The 20,433-nt window shown below is 42.6% G+C and overlaps 1 long non-coding RNA gene across 1 annotated transcript; it reads left to right on the plus strand.

The window, feature by feature from the left end:
• Positions 1 to 1,208: 1,208 nt before the first annotated feature.
• LOC133260456 (uncharacterized) lies at positions 1,209 to 6,892 on the plus strand. The gene is made up of 3 exons (XR_009740817.1): positions 1,209 to 1,353; positions 2,505 to 2,654; positions 6,352 to 6,892. It is a non-coding gene; the product is annotated as an uncharacterized LOC133260456 (long non-coding RNA).
• The last annotated feature ends 13,541 nt before the right edge of the window (positions 6,893 to 20,433 follow it).

A 20,433-nucleotide genomic window follows, 5' to 3' on the forward strand; every position in this document is an offset into this window, starting at 1 on the left:
TTTTAAGTGAATTTTAATTAATGAGTTAAATAAAATATTTGACACATACTCATTTTATTTTTGTGGTTTTACCGTTTTAAAAATTATGCCGTAACACTCCTGAAACGGGACTCCTAGCACACAGGAAGACACGCTGGAAGCTGTCTAAGCACCATGGCCTCCTCTGCTTGCCTGGTTACTCCATCTGTCCTAACTCCAGGACGTTTTAGTGACCTCATTAGCACTGCTGAATCAAAGCACTTCATTCTTTTCTTCACAGATGATACTCTAGCTGAGTTTCCACCACCCAGTACCTTTAATTTTATAGCTCAAATGCTAGATTTTTTTTTTTACATCTATGCCCTTCAATTTTAATGTTGAGAATTTGAGTACATTATTCCAGCCTGAAGAAATGACTGTCATATCATTTATATCTTTATCAAAGTGCAACTACGTGCTCAATCACTTCAGTCCTGTCCAACTCCTTGTGACCCTGTGGACCATAGCCCACCTGGCCCCTCTGTCCGTGGGGTTCTCCAGGCAAGAATACTGGAGTGGGCTGCCATGCCTCCTCCAGTGGATCTTCCTGACCCAGGGATTGAACTCACACCTCTTATGTCTCCTGCATTGGTAGGCAGGTTCTTTACCACTAGAGCTACCTGGGAAGCCTATCAAGGTGTAAACGGGATACTAGAAGTCTCTCATAACTCAGTCAGAACTCAAGGAGGCATTTGGTGAGCAAAGTCTGCTTCCATAGGTGGGATGAGAGGCAGGAGGAGAGAAAGGAGGCCTCGCTATAAATGAGGTCAAGCAGAGGCTGCTGCGGTGATGTACTGCTGAAACTCACACAGTCTGCTCTTTAGGAAGGACAATGCAGAACTGTCTGCTATTAATGCCCTTATGTAATATTATACTTCAATAAAATGACCCTCCTCAAAAGTATATAAAATTAAGACTATAAAATTACTAGAGCCCCTTCAAGGGCCTTGCCAGGGACCCCATGGAAGTGAGGGGCACTGAGCCGAGCTTCTTTGGCTTCCCCATGAATCTGCTCTGCATCTGCCAACTGGCTGGCACAGAGCAGGTCCTCAGTACCTAGTGGGGCTGATTTACATACAGTCACAGTTTTCGTGTCATTTGTTTCTGTGACTCCCGACCTCTTAAGAAAGGTATGTATAAGAATCTGTGCATCTGGTTTTTAGATTTATTTCAAAGTTATCCTGAGCTTATTCTATTTTCTCTTTTAGATATCCCATCCACAGCTATTTTCAAGTGCCTGAAGTTGTTATTGTTCAGTTGCTAAGTCGTGTCCGACTCTTTGTGACCCATGGACTATATAGCTCACCAGGCTTCTTTATCCATGGGATTTTGCAGGTAAGAACACTGGAGTGGATTGCCATACCCTCCTCCAGGGAATCTTTCTGACCCAGGATCGAACCTGAGTCTCTTGAGTCTCCTGCATTGCAGACAGATTCTTTACAACTAGCACCACCTAGGAAGCCCTACATAGCTTTAGAACAATATACTTAAACAATACTTATATGGCACTGAATCGCTACATGCCATTCTAAGAATTCTGCCATTGTTAATTCAATTAACAATCCAATTGGGTAGTGCTGTTATTCCCATTTTCCAGATGAGAAAACTGAGTCTCTGAGAAGTTAAAAAAGCTGTGTGATTCAGACTGTAAGTTATGGAGACAGGATTTGGACTGTCTAGCTTCAGTTTCCACACTTTTACTGCTGTGCCAGGCCACCATAAGAACCTGAGTTTAACCTGATATGTTTGTCAGGAAATGCTTCTAAAACTTTAATAGGCATACACATCTTTGAGGATCTTGTTGAAAAGCAGATTCAGGTTTAGTTGGTCTGGTTTGAAGTCTGATATTCTGCATTTCTGACAAGCTCCCAGGTGATGCCAATGTTGATGGTCCAAGGACCACACTTTGAATTCAAGGGTCTAGAATCTGCTGTAGTTTTTTTTTAATATACTCATTCATAGATCTCTTTTTCCATGTCTACTCCTGTACTTGTGGGGAAATTCTCTGCAGACTTTACGTACAGCAAGTCCCTTGCATACAAATGAGTTCTGTTCCAAGCTTGTTCGTAAGTCCAGTTTGTTCATTAAGTCGAACAAAGTTAGCCTAGGTACTCAACTAACAGTCGGCTATATAGTCCTGTACTGTAATAGGTTTATAATGCTTTTCACACAAATAATCCATAAAAAAACAAACAGAAAACAAAGGAAACATTTTTAATCTTACAGTACAATGTAAAGTACAGTAGTACAGCACAGCAGCTGACGCACAGGGGCTGGCATCAAGTGAACAGACAGGAAGAGTTACTGATGGGAGGAGGGAGAGGAGGTGGGAGATGGTGGAGCTGAAGGACTGTCAGCAACAGGAGACAGCAGGCGAGCTGAGCTTGACTCAAGCCTGATGTTGATGGCACACGTGCAGCCTCCTTGCTGGAACTAAATGCGTGTTAGCATCTTTGAAAGTTCACAACTTGAAGGTTTGTATGTAGGAGAATTACTGTATCATCACCACCTTGAATACTTGTGGCTCCAATCAAAACCATCCAGCACTGGCACATCCCAAGTGGAGCGAAGAGGTAGTCAGAAGTCAGGAGAGAAGCAGAACCAGGGAAGCAGGAAGAAAGAAAGTCCGGGCAAAGGTACACCCAAACTTCTTGTGAAAGTTATGATGCGTGTATGTTCATGTGTGTATGTTGTATGTGTGTGTATAATCCCCCTCTGGATTTTAATTTCAAAACAGACAATGCATTTCCAGGCCTTATAGATCATGCATTCTATACATATATGTCCTTAGTCTGCTGAAGATTACCACTGTGAGGAGCATCTGTGAGATGAGGTTATTGCAAATATCTGCATCATCGCTGGGTCTAGATTCATCCCCTGGATCAAAAATAATGAAACTTAAACCACCTTCTCCTTTGACTGACTTTTCCAGACTGCCTCATTTATTTTACAAACTACGATTCCTCAAAAATTCCATGAACTCTGTAGTGTTGTCTTTTCACCCATTAAATAGGCGATTCCTTTTTCTTAAAGGAATTCAGGACTTGCCCCTCAACTCTTTTGAGTGCAGATGACTTCCAAAGGCTTTGTAGTTTTGTTTTGTTTTTTTATTTAGAGTCTGTTCAGTCATGTCTGACTCCTTGTGACCCCATGGACTGTAGCCTGCCAGGCGGATTTCCCAGGCAAGAACACTGGAGTGGGTTGCCATTTCCTCCTCCAGGGGATCTTCCAGACGCAGAGGGAGGACTTATTTCTTTTGAGGCCCCTGAGTCATGAACCACTCTCTAAAAATCCAGCCTATGTCAGTGGGTTATTTCACAATTCACGTCAAATTCCAAAAATTTAGATTGGAAATTGGAGGCGGTAGTCCAAGCTCAAGAAAGTGTATTGATTTAAACATGATTGTTTTATATTTGTGCCAAGTGATACTGTGACAATAGTGGCTGAGGTACACAGAGTGTTCTCTGGAAGCCAGGTGCTCCTGTAAGCACAAGCTAACATCGTTATGCCCGAGCACCCTGCAGGACTGTTCTCATGTAGTTCTGATGGCTCTGCATTCTAAAATAGCTAACCATTTCTAGTCCTTATACACAAGAGGTGCATGGTCATCTGTGCCCAGTATTACTATCATCCAGTGGTTTTTGGTTGTTTTTTTCCTTTTAGATTTTGTGTGTGTGTGGACCATTTTTAAAGTCTTTATTGAATTTGTTACAATACTGCTTCTGTTTTATGTTTTGGTTTATTGGCCAAGAGGCATGTGGCATCTTAGTTCCCTGTTTAGAGATTAAACCTGCACCCCCTGCATTGGAAGGCAAAGCTTTAACCACTGGACCATCAGAGAAGCCCCTACCCAATGTTTGTTTGAGTTCACAGGTGCACAGAGAGGTGAAGCAGATTGCCCAAGGTCACACAGCTCCATGTGCTGGGCCTTGGCCTCCACCCCAGATGAAAGGGACGAGAAGGATCAGGGTCTTGGGTGGAAAGCCTGGCTTCAGGTCCCATAGCTGAAGGGCAGCTCCTAAGAAGGAGAAGGTGGTTTGATGTGAGGGGTTGAAAAGGAGTCCTCACATAAACAAGATAAATGGTAAGAGGCATTGGACATGAGTACGGCGAGATCTGCCGTGGGCACATTCATCAGAATGACGTCTCCCCTGCATACATACCCCTCTCACTGTGGCCATTTCCCTCAGAAACTCTTGACTCCCTGACCTCCTGCTAAGCAGCAGACACTCGATTAATATTGTTCAGTGACAGGGATTTCCCTGGTGGTCCAGTGGTTAAGACTTTGCCTTCCAATACAGGGGGTATGGGTTCAATCTCTGATTAGGGAGTAAGATCCCACATGCCTTGGGGCCAATGAAACACCAAAACGTAAAAAGAAGCAATATTGTAACAAATTCAATAAAGATTTTAAAATAAAGTCCACATCAAAAAAAATCATTAAAAAAAAAAAACATTGTTCAATGATGGCCAGTTGTGGGACTTGCTTTAATCAGATGTGGTTGGTAGGAAGTTAATCCATGGACCCTGCAAGGGGACAAAAATGGTCCTCATCTAAGTTTTATCAATTGCTGCATAATAAATTATTCCAAAATGTAAGGTTAAAAAACATCATCTCATGGTTTCAGTGGGTCAAGACTCTAGGCTTGGCTTGGGTGCCAACCTCTGCCCCTTACAAGGCTGTGGTCAAGATGTGGGCTGGGGCTGCTGTCATCGTGAGGCTCGAGTGGGGCAGGGTCTGCTTCCATGCTCACTCACGTGGCCATGGGCACTCTCTGCCCCTGGTAACTGGTGGCTGGAGATGTCAGTTCCTTTCCATGTGAGCCTCTCCAGATGGCAGCTCAGGACATGACTGCTGGTTTGAGAGAGAGAGACAACCAGGTGAATCCAGAGTTGGTTTTTTTTTTTTATAACTTAACCTGGAAGAAGCATTCCATCGCCCGCCCATGCCCCATTCTATCTAATAGAAGCAAGTCCCCAAACCCAGCCTACACTCAAGGGGAGGAAATAACGCAAGGTGTGAGTGCCCTCAGGGCCCTCAGGGCTGTCTCAGCAGCAAAAGGAGGACAGAGATAGTGGGAGAGGTTTGATGAAAAGTCTTATCGAATCTTAAGATTATAATGTTTGATACAAAAACACTTCTCCACACAGCTAAGCTGCAAGAAGCCTATCAGTCAAGTCATAGAAATATACAAGAAAAACGCAGTGATGCTTTCTTTTTGTAGTTATCTCCAAATCCTCAACAGTTTTCCTTTCCTAGCTGCACCATTTGACCCTTTCAGGTCCCAAGACTGTCATCAGTGATGAAGCCAGCATTTGGGGCGTGTATCTAGGGTAACAATTTGTCATCCATAGTTGATACTTTTAGAGTGAAGGGACACTATTTCTGATTATTCAAGGACAACAGGCAAACCAGGAAGTCTGAGCATTTACCTCTGAAATATCGTCTGTGCTTTACTGAGAGCCCTTCTCCCCTCCTTCATTCTCTCTCATCCTCCCGCTCACTTCTGTCCTTTCCTCCCATCACTGTCCACACTCTCTGTATCACTGCTGTTAAAAGTGAGCTGGAGGACTTCTCTGGCCCAGGGAATAAGAATTCTTATGGCCCAGGGCATAAGAATCCACCTTGCGATGCAGGGGACACCAGTTCCACCCCTGGTCCCGGAGGATCCTACTTCCTGCGGGGCAGCTGAGACCATGGGCCACAACTATTGTGCCTGTGCTCTAAAGCCTGGGAGCCGCAGCTACTGAAGCCCACATGCCCCAGAGCCTGTGCTCCGAAATGAGAAGCCCACATACCACAAGGAAGAGTGGCCCCCGCTCACCACAGCTAGAGGAAGCCTGTGCAAAGCAATGAAGGATCAGCACAGCCAAAAATAAATACAATTTTTTTTAAGGGAGCTGGAGACAGAGGGGTCATCCTGGAGCAGCCTGCTAACGATGCTCCGTGGTTCACACCCCAAATTGTCCTCCCCATCTCCTGGGTATCTTGTTCTGCAGCTGCCTTCAGAGATAAAGGAGCACACACATGTGCCCCCTGCCATGACTAGGGTTCTCAGCCCCACCCAGCAGTGCTACTGCAGCCACTGAGGGGTGTGTCCTCTGTCCCCATCATCCACAACTCAAGAGGCATGTACGTGTTATGTGTCTGTCTGTGTGTGTGTGTGCATGTGCGTGTGCATGTGTGTGTGTGTGTGTGTGTGTGTGTGTGATATTCCCAGATAAGATACTGGGAAGAATTAAGAGAAGTACATGAGTATGGGTGGATTGGTTTTTGTTCCTTTTCAAAAAATATTTATTAATTTATTTGGCTGTGCTGGGTCTCATTTGCAGCACACAGGATCTTCCATCTGTATTGCAGCACGCAGGATCTCTTTAGTTACAGTATGCAAACTCCTGGTTGTGACATGTGGGGCCTAGTTCCGTGACCAGGGATCGAATCAGGGTCCTCTGCATTGGAAGTGCAAAGTCTGAGCCGCTGGGCCACCAGGGAAGTCCCAAGGTTTGTTCTTAAAAAGCATCTCTTAAGCTAATGTACCATCACTTTGTGGTATTTAATTATGCATTTACAAGTTAACACATCATTAAAAATATGTACTCCGGTGTTTGCCCCAACTCAGTAATAGGAACTTGTTACTAAACTTGAATATAACAATGAGGAACCATTGACCTCACTGACCAAGTAACTCCAAGCCTGGTCCTTCTCTAGGAGACAGATTTTTACAACCTCTTTTAGCTATCGCCCATGGATAGGCATTAGCCCAATTGTTGTTAGAGAGGTGAAATTTAGGAAACTACATCCATGAACTGAGTTATTCATTACAGTGATGCTGCTTTCCATTAGTCAGTTACTCTCCTGTCTTTCTTAATAGACATCCTTTAATTCATCCTAAGAAAGCATGCATGTGAACTGAAGAATATTTTCTTAAAACTGAAAAAGAAATTTCTTACCATCTTAATAGCAATGATTTCTGGATCATAAACACAAGAGCAATTCACACTGAAATTAACAGCTATAGTTTCTAATGATCTGGAGAAGCCATATGTCTTTTTAACTGCTCAGTCACTCAAGACAGATGAACATAAAAGTGAGTTTTCTTCTTTTTCTCACCTCAAGCAAACTAAATTGGCAACAAATAGGAAATCATTTTTCAGAGCTGTTGCACTATGCATGTACAGTATTATCAAGTATAGTCTAGACTGCTATTAGTTTTGCAGCAAAGAAATATTTCTATCATATGGTCCTTATCAAGAGAATTAGCTAGAAGGATTGATAACTGGCAGGTAATATTCTCTCGTGAGCTGGCTTTTAAATGGGTCACATTGTTCTCCATTTCATTGGAAACTGAAAATAGATGCTATATCAGTAATGTTTGTGAAAAATAGCACATTATCTGGGACTGACTGGGGTAAGGGGGGGTGTATATTTCTTTATAAATTAACCCTCTAGGAAACCATAACAATTTAAAATCTGATACAGGCTTCATAGCTCATCTATTCCCAGCCCCTCATTTTTTTAATCTGAAGAAGCAGATACCCAGAAATATTAAGGGACCAAAGTAAAAGAACTATTTAGTACAAGTATTATGATTTCAACTGTAAAAATCTGTTTCAACATAAGCACACTGCATGCAATTATTTTCTGAACAGAGTGGAGAAAAGCATAATTTGTCCTTGGATTGTTGTTGTTCAGTCATTAAGTTGTGTCTAACTCTTTGTGACCCCATAGACTGCCCCATGCCAGGCTTCCCTGTCCTCCACTGTTTCCCAGAGCTTGCTCAAACTCATGTCCATTGAGTTGATGATGTCATCAAACCATCTCATTCTCTGTTGTCCCCTTCTTCTTCTGCCCTCAGTCTTTCCCAGCATCAGGGTCTTCTCCAATGAGTCAGCTCTTCACATCAGGTGGCCAAAGTATTGGAGCTTCAGCATCAGATCCGTCCTTCCAATGTCAGGCTTGATTTCCTTTAAGACTGACTGAGTTGATCTCCTTGCAGTCCAAAGGACTCTCAAAAGTCTTCTCTAGCACCACAATTCAAAAACATCAATTCTTCGGCTCTCAGCCTTCTTTATGGTCCAACTCTCACACCAATACATGACTACTGGAAAAACCATAGCTTTGACTACACGGACCTTAGTCAGCAGAGTGATGTATTTGCTTTTTAATATGCTGTCTAGGTTTGTAATACTTTCTGTAATAAATATCCTTTCGGAGTCTATAGATTTTTACCCCTCACTGAGCTTTAATTGTAATAAAAGTCAGCAAATTGTAATAAAGAAAAACAAGGCAGGGGAACAATTTCCACCACAAATAAAATGAAAGTAGCCTTTTTCTTTCCCCTCTCAGCAAACAGGATCTGGACCCTGCAGGTCTGAGCACTGAGTGTCTTGTCTCCAGCCTGAAAACCACAGCGCAATTGTCCTTTTTGTATGTGGAGCCAAAGGACCCGCAGCCTCAGCTACAACCAGTTCAGCCTGCCTAAAGTCAGACATTAATAGAAAGGGGTCAGCAAAGGCTTGTCTCTCCCTGCTCCAGAGGGGCCACTATTAACCTCCCAGAGCCCAGGTGACAGTCAGGCACATCCATCTGAAGCCGGCCTGCAGGAGCTACTTCTAAACAGATCAGATCTTCCCTGGTGCCAGATCACCTCTGAACTCCCGGCTGCTCACCCTGCACTGAGTAAGTTACGGGTTGTATTTCATGTATTTCAGGCTTGATGGGGCTGAAAGTGAAAGTTTTGTGTCCAGAACAGACTAAATCAAGTTCCCACTTAGAGCAACCTCTTTCCTGTCCTCTGCTTGCCGCTAAAAGCCATTTTGAAAACCCAGAAGATGAACAGCTAGCAGGTTAAGCAATTGTATTTTTTCTTCCCTATGTACTTGATCTTCTACATCTCAGCCAAGGACACACAGGGAGACGCTGGGCTCTGCTAAATTAGTAGCTGATGGAAGTCCCTTGATAAATTAAAAAGAAATGAATTAATATCAGTGCTCAATAAGGTGAGGCCTGAAGCACCTCTCCGGCAGAGATAACTTAGGATGACCCAGTTATGATTATAATGAGAGGCCGAATAGGATGATATTCCCACTAGAATTTGAAGAATTAGAAGATTGAGCAGTAATGTAACCCACATATAAACAGCAGCTACCATTCTCTGCAGACACTGCTACCATTCTACAGCAGACACTGCTAAGCTGGTGACAAGCATTTTCTCATTTATTCTTATCGTAACCCTGAGAGAGGTTCAGTTTTTATGTCCATTTTAGAGATGGTGCCCAGAAGCTCAGAAAGGTTCAGTAACCAATCACAGGCCACACAGCCAGGAAACAGTAGTGTCAGGTTTTGAACCCATGGAGTTTGACTCCAGAATCCATACTTCACTGCTATTCTGTAATTACAATAAGGAAGAAATGTATCAAGTTAATCAAGCATTTTCAATATGCAAAAATTATTTAAAGATCAGAATCAAGGGACTTCCCTGGTAGTCTGATGGCTGGGACTCTGCTTCCAATGCAGGGAGCATGGGTTCTATCCCTGGTTAGGGAACTAGGATCCCCCATGCCACAGCTAAAAATTTAGAAAAAAAAAAAAAAGTCAAAAGAGTTATGATGGCTCCAACATTAAGCTCCATGATGGCTCCATTATTTGTGAACAAAGGTCTGCATAGCCAAAGCTATAGTTTTTCCAGTAGTCATGTATGAATGTGAGAGTTGGGCTATAAAGAAGGCTGAGCACTGAAGAACTGATACTTTTGAACTGTGGTGTTGGATAAGACTCTTGAGAGTCCCTTGGACTGCAAGGAGATCCAACCAGTCAATCTTAAGGGAAATCAAGCCTGTATATTTATTGTAAGGACTGATGCTGAAGCTGACAATCCAGTACTCTGACCACCTGATGCAATGAGCTGACTCATTGGAGAAGACCCTGATGCTGGGAAAGATTGAAGGCAGGAAGAGAAGGAGGTGACAGAGGACTAGATGGTTGGATGGCATCACTGACTCAGTGGACATGAGATTGAGCAAGCTACAGGAGTTGGTGATGGACAGGAAGGCCTAGTGTGCTGCAGTCCACGGGGTCACAAAGAGTCAGACAAGACTGAGCGACTGAACAACAACGTTGAAAGGGGGAAGGTTTGCAAAATTGGGCCAAGACATAGATATGAAAATGGGAAAACCTGTACAAGCCCGGGAGGAGGATATTACTAACTGTTGTAAGAGAAAGAAGCAAGTACAATACTCTGCATTTTCTCCTTCTCAGCAATAACATAGAGTGAATTTTCCCCAAATGGCCCTAATTGCAAATAAGTAACAGTAAAGAAATTCACATGAGTGGCTTTCATTCCTTTTCATCCTCATTGTTCTTCTCTTGGAAAATGTCAGAAGTGATTAAGAAAGAACTGGTCCAGTGGCTAGGACTCCACACTCCCAACGCAGAGGGCTGAGGGTTCAATCCCTGTCTGGGCAACTAGATCTCACATGCAGCAACTGAAGATCTATGCCACAGCTAAGACCAAAGATCCCATGTGATGCAGCTAAGACCCGGGGCAGCCAAATAAATAAATTAATTTAAAAAAAATAAGAAGGACTTGGAAAGGGGAGTCTGTGAGGCACCCCCTGCAGAATTCAAAATATGAGTTTGGGCCTCAAAAATCTCCATTCCCCATCTGTATCTTTTTGTTACTAGTGTGAAGAAGTCTGGATCTTTGGTTTCTAAGAACATTCCAAAGATATTATATAGCTGGGAGAATGGGGAACAAAGAGCAACCCTAAAAGAAAATGAACCAAATTTTAACTCAGAAAACAGAAAATCCCCTATTTTATTCCCATGAAAAGACCTATTTTAGAGAATGATACCAGCCTTGTCCCCAGTTTGTGTCATTCATGTTGTTTTTAATCTTGGATTTGCACATCTGAGAAGTTCTAAGATTTAGTGTTATTTTGTGTAAACAGTTTCTAAACTTGGGTAATAGGGTTTCTCTGTGGCCAAGAAGGTGGAACTTCCCACATTCATGCCATTCAGCTGAAGTTTTCTCAAGTTCCCTTTTCCTCTGCAGAACAGCTAGTCAGTTGATATAGCAGTGTTTAGACTAAAACATTTTGCCAAGTCCTGTACCAAATCCCCGGACAGTTTTATTACAATTTACAAAATTAGAAAACCACATGTATAAATTGTACCTATTTCTAATGTATTTCACTTAGCACGTGATATTTTCCTGTTCCCTACAAGTCCTTATTTTTAAGTGTTGAGATATTATAGGAATACACATTGGATTACAAGTTGCTTCCAAAGATCCTTTTGTTCAAGGGAAAGTTACAACATTGGAAATGTAAGCCGTATTCATTTGTGTACTTTCCATTGAATCCAACATTGTGGCTTTTGCTGATTTAAGAGAGGCCAAGTGCCTGCAGAAGTTGTATAAACAGTCTGCTAATCTTCCAAAGCATTTCTTAAATCATTAATAACAGAGCCTGCTTATGCTTTAGAGGAACTGAGCTGGGCTTAGACAACATCAATATTATTTCATTTCCAAAAGCACTTGACAGGTTGGAAAGGCTTGTTAATTAATGCAGTTTGACCTGAATGAGAAAATATTTATTAATTTTATCTCACTGTGAAAGGAAGTGCAGAGGGATAAAGCAATGACAAATGTGAGTTACATGCCTTCTATGGGTCATAGACTCTTCACGTGATTGAACGCTGGACACAATGACTCTCAAGAGACTTCTAGAACCACCATCCTCCTGAAGTTTACAGTCCTGCTTAAGGGTGGGGTGGGGACAGCCATTTAAGGCCTCAGTGGCTGGGGTCTGTGTTAAGTGCTGACATCCAAGGAGAGGTCTGAACAGGCTGTGTGCAGAGCAGGAGGGGGAGGGGACTGAGGCCGGTCCTAGTTGTAGGCATCAGAAGATTTCTTCAAGGGATACTTGAACTAGAACTTCAAGAATGAATAGGATACCAGGAGACAGGGGTGATGGGAGGATTTCCAACAGAGCAAAAATTTGGAGGCAGTAAGACACTGGGAGAATTCAGGGGACAGCAGGCTGTGAAGTAAGAGAGCAGAGAACTTAACTAAGAAGTGGAACCGGGGAGGCAGGTGTACAAGATTTTCAGAAGGGTGTCGGAACCCCAGGACATGCAAAGCTAAGTCTTCCCTAAAGCAAAAGTGTAAGTTCCTAATACAACTTTGCTCCATGTTAAACTATTAATTCAATACTAGAAACACTGATTATTTTGCTTCCAAAATCTCTAAAAGCAGAGGTCTCCCACAGGCACAGCCTTTGGAGGAATGCCTGAGGCAATTCCTGTTCTCTTTCAAATTCCATTTGCCATTGGATTATTTATCAGGCATTCAGAGAGCTTGGCTCTGCAGTCTGGTTGCCTGGAGTGAAGGCATGTGGATGCCTCTTGTGCTGTCAGTGTAGGCTTACAGTGCTACACTTTGATCATTCTCTAGCACTGAAAATCGGGGAACTTCTGCCCTGTACTCTAGTGACACCACACCCCTAGAGTTTGTTGTAAAATGCTGTCCCTCTAAAGCAATATCATAAAGACTTTTTTTTTTTTTTTTTTGTGCTGGTCACTTTGATAAAGTTCAAAACACAAGGCAGGGCAAAGTTTGACAAATCTTTAAACCCCAGAGCAGGTTTATCCCAAATAAGCAGGATTTATCTAGATGCTGAAATCCCAGATAATTGCTTAACGGGTTCAGGGATTACTTTTGCCAGTTGAAATTGCTCTACTGTCAAGATTAGATTTCTCAAAAGCTAGACTTGTATATATTCACATCTTGGCAGATTACAAACATTATAAATGTATTTTCTTTTGTTTTCCCAACTATGGGATTGGTCTTTTATCTGACCAATGGCTTCCATGAAGGATTACTTTGGTTTTTTTCCCTCTCAAACACAATTGGTCTTTTAAAGTACATTCTATGAAATTTTAACCCTTTATGATTAGATATTGTGAATTAATGAAAGATAATATGAATGCTTTTGAGTTTTCCTATGGTAATTGAGATACATTTTACTTAAAAGATGGGGGAAGTGGAATTTTAAAGAAAATCAACTTCTTATCCATGACCTTGGCATGAGGCCTCCACCTCTTCCAACATGAAATTTTTATGATGCTGTTTTAGTGCCATTAAAACTGATTTCTTCAATAAATGTCAATTTATTAACTGTGTAAAGATTACCTGAAGAATTTTAAGTCGTCTTATTTCTACCAGGAATAAAACTGGATCTTACAGAAGCAGACTCACAGACATAGAAAACAGACTTGTGGTCACCAAGGGGGAGAGGGCAGGTGGGGAATGGATGGATTGGGAGTTTGGGGTTAGCAAATGCAAATTACTGTATGTGTATATGTGTTCAGTCATGTCTGATTCTTTGCGACCCCACAGATTGTAGTCCACCATACTCTTCTGTCCATGGAATTTTCCAGGCAAGAATACTGGATTGGGTTGCCATGCCTTTCTCCAGGGGATCTTCTCAACTCAGGGGTCAAACCCACATCTCTTGCATCTCCCGCATTGACAGGCAGTTTCTTTACCACTGCGCCACCTGGGAAGCTCAATACTATTGTATACAGAATGGATAAACAAGGTCTATTTTATAGCACTGGGAACTATTTGCAATATCCTATCATAAACCACAATGGAAAAGGAAAATAATAATAATAATAAAATTGGGTCTGTCCAGTTTAGACACCTCAGCAAGTGAAAAGTCTTAAGAATTCTAAGTATGTCATGAACCAGCCACTGGTGTACATGTGTTCCCTGTCCCGAACTCCCCTCCCTCTTCCCTCCCCCACAGTATTGCAAAGTAATAAGCCTGAAATTGAAATAAATGAATTAAAAAAAAATAATATAAAAGAATTCTAAGTGTGATGGTATGGTTTCCAAAGTGAACCATCTCTCAGGTTTTTCAAGAAGCTATTCTAAGAATGAATCTGAGGCCCCTTTGGAATAGACCAGAAGTGATCCAGGGCTGGGCTGTAGAGAAGACAGAAGCCCTCAGACTTCTTGGAGCTGTGGTTTAGATGCCCTATGGCAACCACAGCCAGACAGGTCTTGGTGGGACTGAGTTCGTGCTGTTGGCCCAGGCACAGTCACCGTGGCCCTTGCATTCAAGTGCTGTTCCCATCAGCACTAGGGTGACTAATAACATCAACTTTTTAAAAAATGCACAACATGAAAGTTGCAAGACGAGTTCTAATTTGGGGCAGAATAAGGACTGCAGCCCTGGAGACACAGCTCAGATGGCTCTTGAGAAACGGCTTCAGAGAGGCAGGGGGAGGGTCATTGTGTATGTGATTTTGGTGAAGGGGAAATACATGTGATCAGGCACATATTTTTTCAGAAGGTTTCTACTAGTCTTATGCAGCTTTCTGCTAGTCACGAGAAACAGTCGTCAACATGAAGGATTTTAGTGCTTTTCTAGGTATGAGGAGATATAAGAACTGGCCTCATAAAATCAGGTCCTGAGAATATCTAACTACCTGAAAACTCGTCCTGCCAGTTTTTCCCAGAGTGCAGAACACCTCGTTTCTGCTCTCCACCCTGAACTCCTTTCAGAGGGTGTTGAAGGTCAGCAGCTGCAACAGCTCATAATTTACTCCTTGCAGAGGTAGATGGCAAGCAACCATGGCAAGTACCAACTTGCAGTTGACAATAATGAGGCTGGGGCGCTTTGTCTGCTCCGTGTTTAGTGCCTCTTCTGAGTGAGAGGATACGCACTCTCGTATGAACATGTGACATGGTGGTCGTCAGGGCCCCCCAAGTGTCTGTCCACATACATCCATGGTCTTCCAATCTTTCTCCTTCTACCACACCATTCACTATGTCCCAGGATTCCCATGATTTTCTAACTCTGGGCCACTTATCTTTCAATATAAAGTGGGAAACTAGGCACACTGCCCACAGGAAGGGTTTTCTCTCACCATACTCTAGCAAGGTCAACTTGCAGGGAGCTGGGAGCATGGTGGCCATCCCCCACTTGCTATTTGCACCCACCTAGCAAGCTCATGCTCTGTAAGCAAGCGTGAGCTTTTTCTTCCTCCCGTGGGATCCCCTGTCTGGCTGTGGGTGTAAGCCACGTGGCAACAGAACAGCAGACATAGTGCACTGGGAGCTGGACTGCTGTACATGTCTGGACTGCATTACATGTCTTCTGCTTTGCCCCACTAGTGCTGCTTGGGCTCAGTGCTGGACTACCTGTTTCATCTCATGCTGGATTGTTGCTAGGCCAGCCTGACTTGATGATTTAGTAGGTCTGCCCTGCTCGTGAGGGACAGATCCTGCTGAATGGTCAATGGGTCCCCCAAGGCCCAGTAACATCCCAGAAGATGCTTTGCAAAAAGCATGTCATTCCATGCTCCTCTGAAATGGCTTGACGGCAGAAGGCTGGGGGCCTGCTTTGTGATTTTCCCCCTTGGGCTTGACACATGTTACACACAGCTTCTGCTCCCCCTGCCAGTACCTCCAATACCTGCTGCAGGGACCCTGATGACACCCAGTCACATTCAGAGCTGGTAGGTAGCCTTTTGGTTCACTTAGCATTGGGGCTGGAGCAGTATTTCCAACCTTAGAATCTGCTGCTACTACAACCCACAGAGGCCAGACAGGCATTGTGTCTGCTTTGTGAAAGGAAAGGCAAGATGCAATACTTTAGAGGAGATGTTCTGGCACAGCCCTGACCATCTGACCACCGGCAAAATTTTACTAATATGGCAGGCATTCAGTCTACCATAAATTCACTACTGCTGCTATGCATGTGCTCAGTCATGCCTGACTCTTTTGTGACCATAGTCTGCCAGCTTCTCTGTCCATATGTGATTTCCCAAGCAAGAATACTGGAGTGGATAGCTATTCCCTTTTCCAGAGAATCTTCCCTACCCAAGGATCAAACCCATGTCTGCTGAGTCTCTTCCATTGCAGGCAGATCCTTTACCATCTGAGCCACCAGCAAACCCTATATTCCCTGCAAGGCTGCCAGATCTCTGTATTCCAATGTAAGACTGACTTTCTAGAGAAAATCTAGAAATTCTTGTCTCTCCCCCATTCCAGTGGTTCTCACACTATGGTGTACACAAGAATACATTTGAATGCTTGCCAAGATGTAAATGATCCGGCCCCACCCACAGAGATTCTGATTCTAAATAAAGTTACATGAGTCCAGGAATCTGCACTTTGAAAGGATGTCCCACCCCCATGCTTCTGAAGGACTTTGAGAAGCTCTGCTTTATGTCTTTGAATATGCTGCTCACTGTGTCTCTGACCCCTTCCTGTTTTCTAGTTTTTAAATTTATATATTTATTTGGCTGCACTGGGTGTTAGCCTTAGCAAATGGGATCTTTAAAAGCATGAGAACCCTTTGTTGGGGCATGCAGGATCTAGTTCCCTGATGAGGGATCAAACCTGGGCCCCCTGCATTGGGAGCATGGAGCCTTAGGTTCCATGATGGCTTCCTTCCTTCCTCCCTCTTCAACTCCTACTCATTCTTCAAGAGTCCACTTCAATCAATGTCACCTCTTTTGTGAAGCTTTTCCTAACTCTCTGTAAGTTGGAGTTAGTCCATCAAGATGTCACAGCAATTTTCACACCTTCTTTAATTTCTATAGTTATTTCTGTGAAGTCTTGTCTTCTTCCAAGGCTATAAACTTCTGAAAAATGGAAATTTTCATTCACCTTTTATCTCCAACAGTTATCCCATTGCCAAGCACGTGGCAGGCACTCACTGTACACTTCATGATAACTGCATGAATCCTGGAGATCTAAGCGTGAAATTGTAACTGTGAATTGGTTGAGTTCTACAGGATAAAAAGGTAATATATCAACATTTAGTCCTTTCATTTTCTCACTAAGTGAATCGCATATTCTTGCTCCAGAAATCTCATCATATACTTTTCTTAATCCCTTTGTGGAGTTTAAGATAAGACCCTAATCCCACAAAGACTGACATTTGATCAGGACTTAAAGGCTTTTTTAAAGAGAGGATAACTTTTTACTCATGGTAAGAAAAAGGAAATTTTTCCAGGAATGATTTTCTAAGAGTTTCTTGTCCATTTCAATGGTGAACTTCTCTTGCTAATGAAATATTAATTTGCTTGACCTGACCCATTTTTGCAGTTCTTCAAGTTCAGTCCTCTGTGAATCCATGTGTTTAATAAAGCACAACGGGTTTCCCTGGTGGTCCAATGGTTAAGAATCCACCTGCCAACATGGGGGACACAGGTTTGATCCCTGATCTGGGAAGATTCCACATGTCATGGGGCAACTAAGCCCATGCACCACAACTACTGAGCCCTAGTGCTCTAACTACTGAGCCCTCACGCCCTAGAGCCAGTGCTCCGCAACGAGAGAAGCCACCGCAAGAAGTCTGAGCACCACACAAAGAGTAGCCTCTGCCTGCTGCAAGTAGGGAAAACCCGCTTGCAGCACCGAAGACCCAGCACAGTTATAAATAAGTAAACTTTCTTTAAAAGCACAGCATGACAGAGACAGACGTCTTTACCTTCACCCTGTGAAGTCCCACAAAGAGGAATTCACTTCAAGCCAAGCCAGACTCAGGTTGTTGATGCTGGGGACAGTGCTGGTCCTGACAGTGTGAATGCCCTTTCTTAAATGCTGTGATCCATTTTAGAAAAGAGCAGAATATCAGTGTGCTAATGGAAGTTCATACGGTCAACGTTATTGGTATTTGGAAAGAACGAATCAAAGAAATTAAAACGTCAGAGCAACATTTGATGCAACTGGAAAAATGTCTTCTGTAGAAACAACCTAAGAAGTGAAGAATTTCTCTTTTTTTCAATATTTATTTATTTATTTAGCTGTACTGGTTCTTAGTTGTACCTCGTGGAATCTTGGTTGAGGCATGCGTGAACTCAGCTGTGCAGCCTGTGGGATCTAGTTCCCTGACCATCAGTTGGACTCAGGGCCGCTGCACTCGGGGCGCTCAGAGTCTTAGCCACTGGACCACCACCGAAGTCCCAAAACAAAGAATTTCTGACCAGAGTCTTGGTCTTCTTGTGAGATGTTTATTACCTTTACCTAGATTTTAGCTGCTAAATTGTGCTAGGTCAACTCAACAGATCTACAAGGCACATTCTCTTTTGTGGCTCTGAGCTATTTTCTCACACTGATGAAGAAATCTTGTAGCTTGATCCTCCCAAAGAGGAGCTCCTGGTACTTTAGTACACTGAAATGAAGTCATTAAAAGTTGGGTAATAAATAAAATGAAAACATATGGAGGTTTTTCCATGCAATACTTGGCAATAGCTATCCTAAAAGAAAAAAAAAAAACTTTTCTTTTTAGAGTTTATGCATCTGAACAAAATTAAAGGCAAAATTACATAAATTCTAATGTATACTCTTCATTGCCAAAAGGATAAAGTAAAATTTTCTTCTTAATAAAAGCACATAAAATAATTTAAAAGATACATGCCATGAAATCACACTAGAAAAGCACCTGTTCTTTGCCTTTTATGAATAGATATTTATACCTTAAAAAAAGTTTTGAATTCTAAAAGAACGGGAAGTGCTGGAGTATAAATATAGGACCAAATGCATTTATCTTATTTATCACTTATAAAACCCTATGTGTTCCACTGCTGCTGCTAAGTCACTTCAGTCGTGTCCGACTCTTAGCGACCCCATGGACAGCAGCCTACCAGGCTCCTCCGTCCATGGGATTTTCCAGGCAAGAGTACTGGAGTGGGGTGCCATTGCCTTCTCCATGTGTTCCACTAGTGACTAGGAATTGTAGCAAATTTTTCTTCTAGTTCAAAAAGAAAACAATAAAACATGCAAACATTTCCAGAATAATCATGAAGAAATTTGCTGAAATGAACCATGGAGGATTTTTTTTAACAATGCAAGAAAATAGTGGTTTTCATAGCAATCAAATCACTGAGAGCTTCTAAATTCTGCTCCCGTAACGGTAGGAGAATGGAAGGCGTGTACAGAACTGTAAACAAAAAAGGAGCTTCCACCAACCAAATGGCTGTTCACGTTGACAAACTGTCAGATTGAGCGACAATCCTTGAGCCGAACAAAAACAACTGCCGTACAAAGCTATATTCCTCTATGATTTATTTTGACATTTCTCCTCCTCTTACCACAAAATAAATATACATCTCTATAAACATGTACATGGGCTTCCCTGGTGGCTCAGTGGTAAGGAATCTGTCTGCCAATGCAGGAGACACAGGTTCAATTCCTGAAGATCCCCTGGGGGAAGATCCCCTGGAGAAAGAAATGGCAATTCACTCCAGTATTCTTGCCTGGGAAATCCCATGGACAGAGGAGCCTGGCAGGCTACAGTCCATGGTGTCACAACAGAGTCAGACAGGACTTAGTGACTAAAAAACAACAACCAAACAGGTATATACACGTGGAAATGGCAATGAAGCACGCATTGGGAATTAATTACTTTTTTGTAAAGGATGCCCTCCTTATTGTGAACCTACTTTGAAATATTTCTAGAAGGAGTACCATCCGTTATTATCAATTTACTGAAAATTTGTTTATCAGATCTTTCTTCTCTGCAACCCAGGCTACAAGAGAGGAAGTGGGAAAGACAGAAAATGAAGAAAATGTACAAAACAGGGAGGTACTAACCTCAAAAACAAACAACCTACCACAGGCTTGGCAGCCCTGAGAGCCAGCACTGAAATTGCTTGCCAACACATAGGTGAATTTAGTGCAAGCAGAGTTCCCAGCATAAAACCATTCGTTTCCACCACTAGCTATTCAGAAGACCAAGGAAATACCAAATTCTTGTCTCTGTGACAAACTTGGGCATGCATAAAAGGAAACTAGGCACAATAAAAGTTTTCTGGGTGAGAAGGAAGAATGCTGTTGCTGTCTACATCTGATTTGTTCAGACCTCAAAAAGAAATTTTGATCTGACATATAAACCATGGGTAATGTTCTACTGGATCGAATTCAGTTCACATTCACATTATGGGAAGCAGTGATCATTTCTTTTCTTTTTTTCTTTTTTTAGGGATAACTTCTTCATTGCTAAATGTAAGCAATAGGGACTTGCCTGGTGGTCCAGTGGCTGGGACTCCATGCTCCCAATACAGAGGGTATGGGTTCAATCACTGGTCAGAGAACTAAGATCCCCCATGCTGCAGGGTGCAGCCATAAAAAATAAAAAATAAATATGTTAAATGTAAGCAATACATATCCTGTCCTAAGAACTGATCATCAATTCCTCTAGGCAGAAAGACTGATGTAGTGGTGATGGTGGTGGTGGTTTCTCTAGACATCGTGGCCACCAGTTCACCAATGACATTGGAGAAGGAAATGGCAACCTGTTCCAGTATTCCTGCCTGGGAAATCCCATGGACAGAGAAACCGGGTGGGCTACAGTCCATGGAGTTGCAAAAGAGTCAGACGTGACTGAGTGACT

This window comes from Bos javanicus, chromosome 14, assembly GCF_032452875.1.
Source record: "Bos javanicus breed banteng chromosome 14, ARS-OSU_banteng_1.0, whole genome shotgun sequence".
In the NCBI taxonomy this organism is placed as follows: Eukaryota; Metazoa; Chordata; class Mammalia; order Artiodactyla; family Bovidae; genus Bos; species Bos javanicus.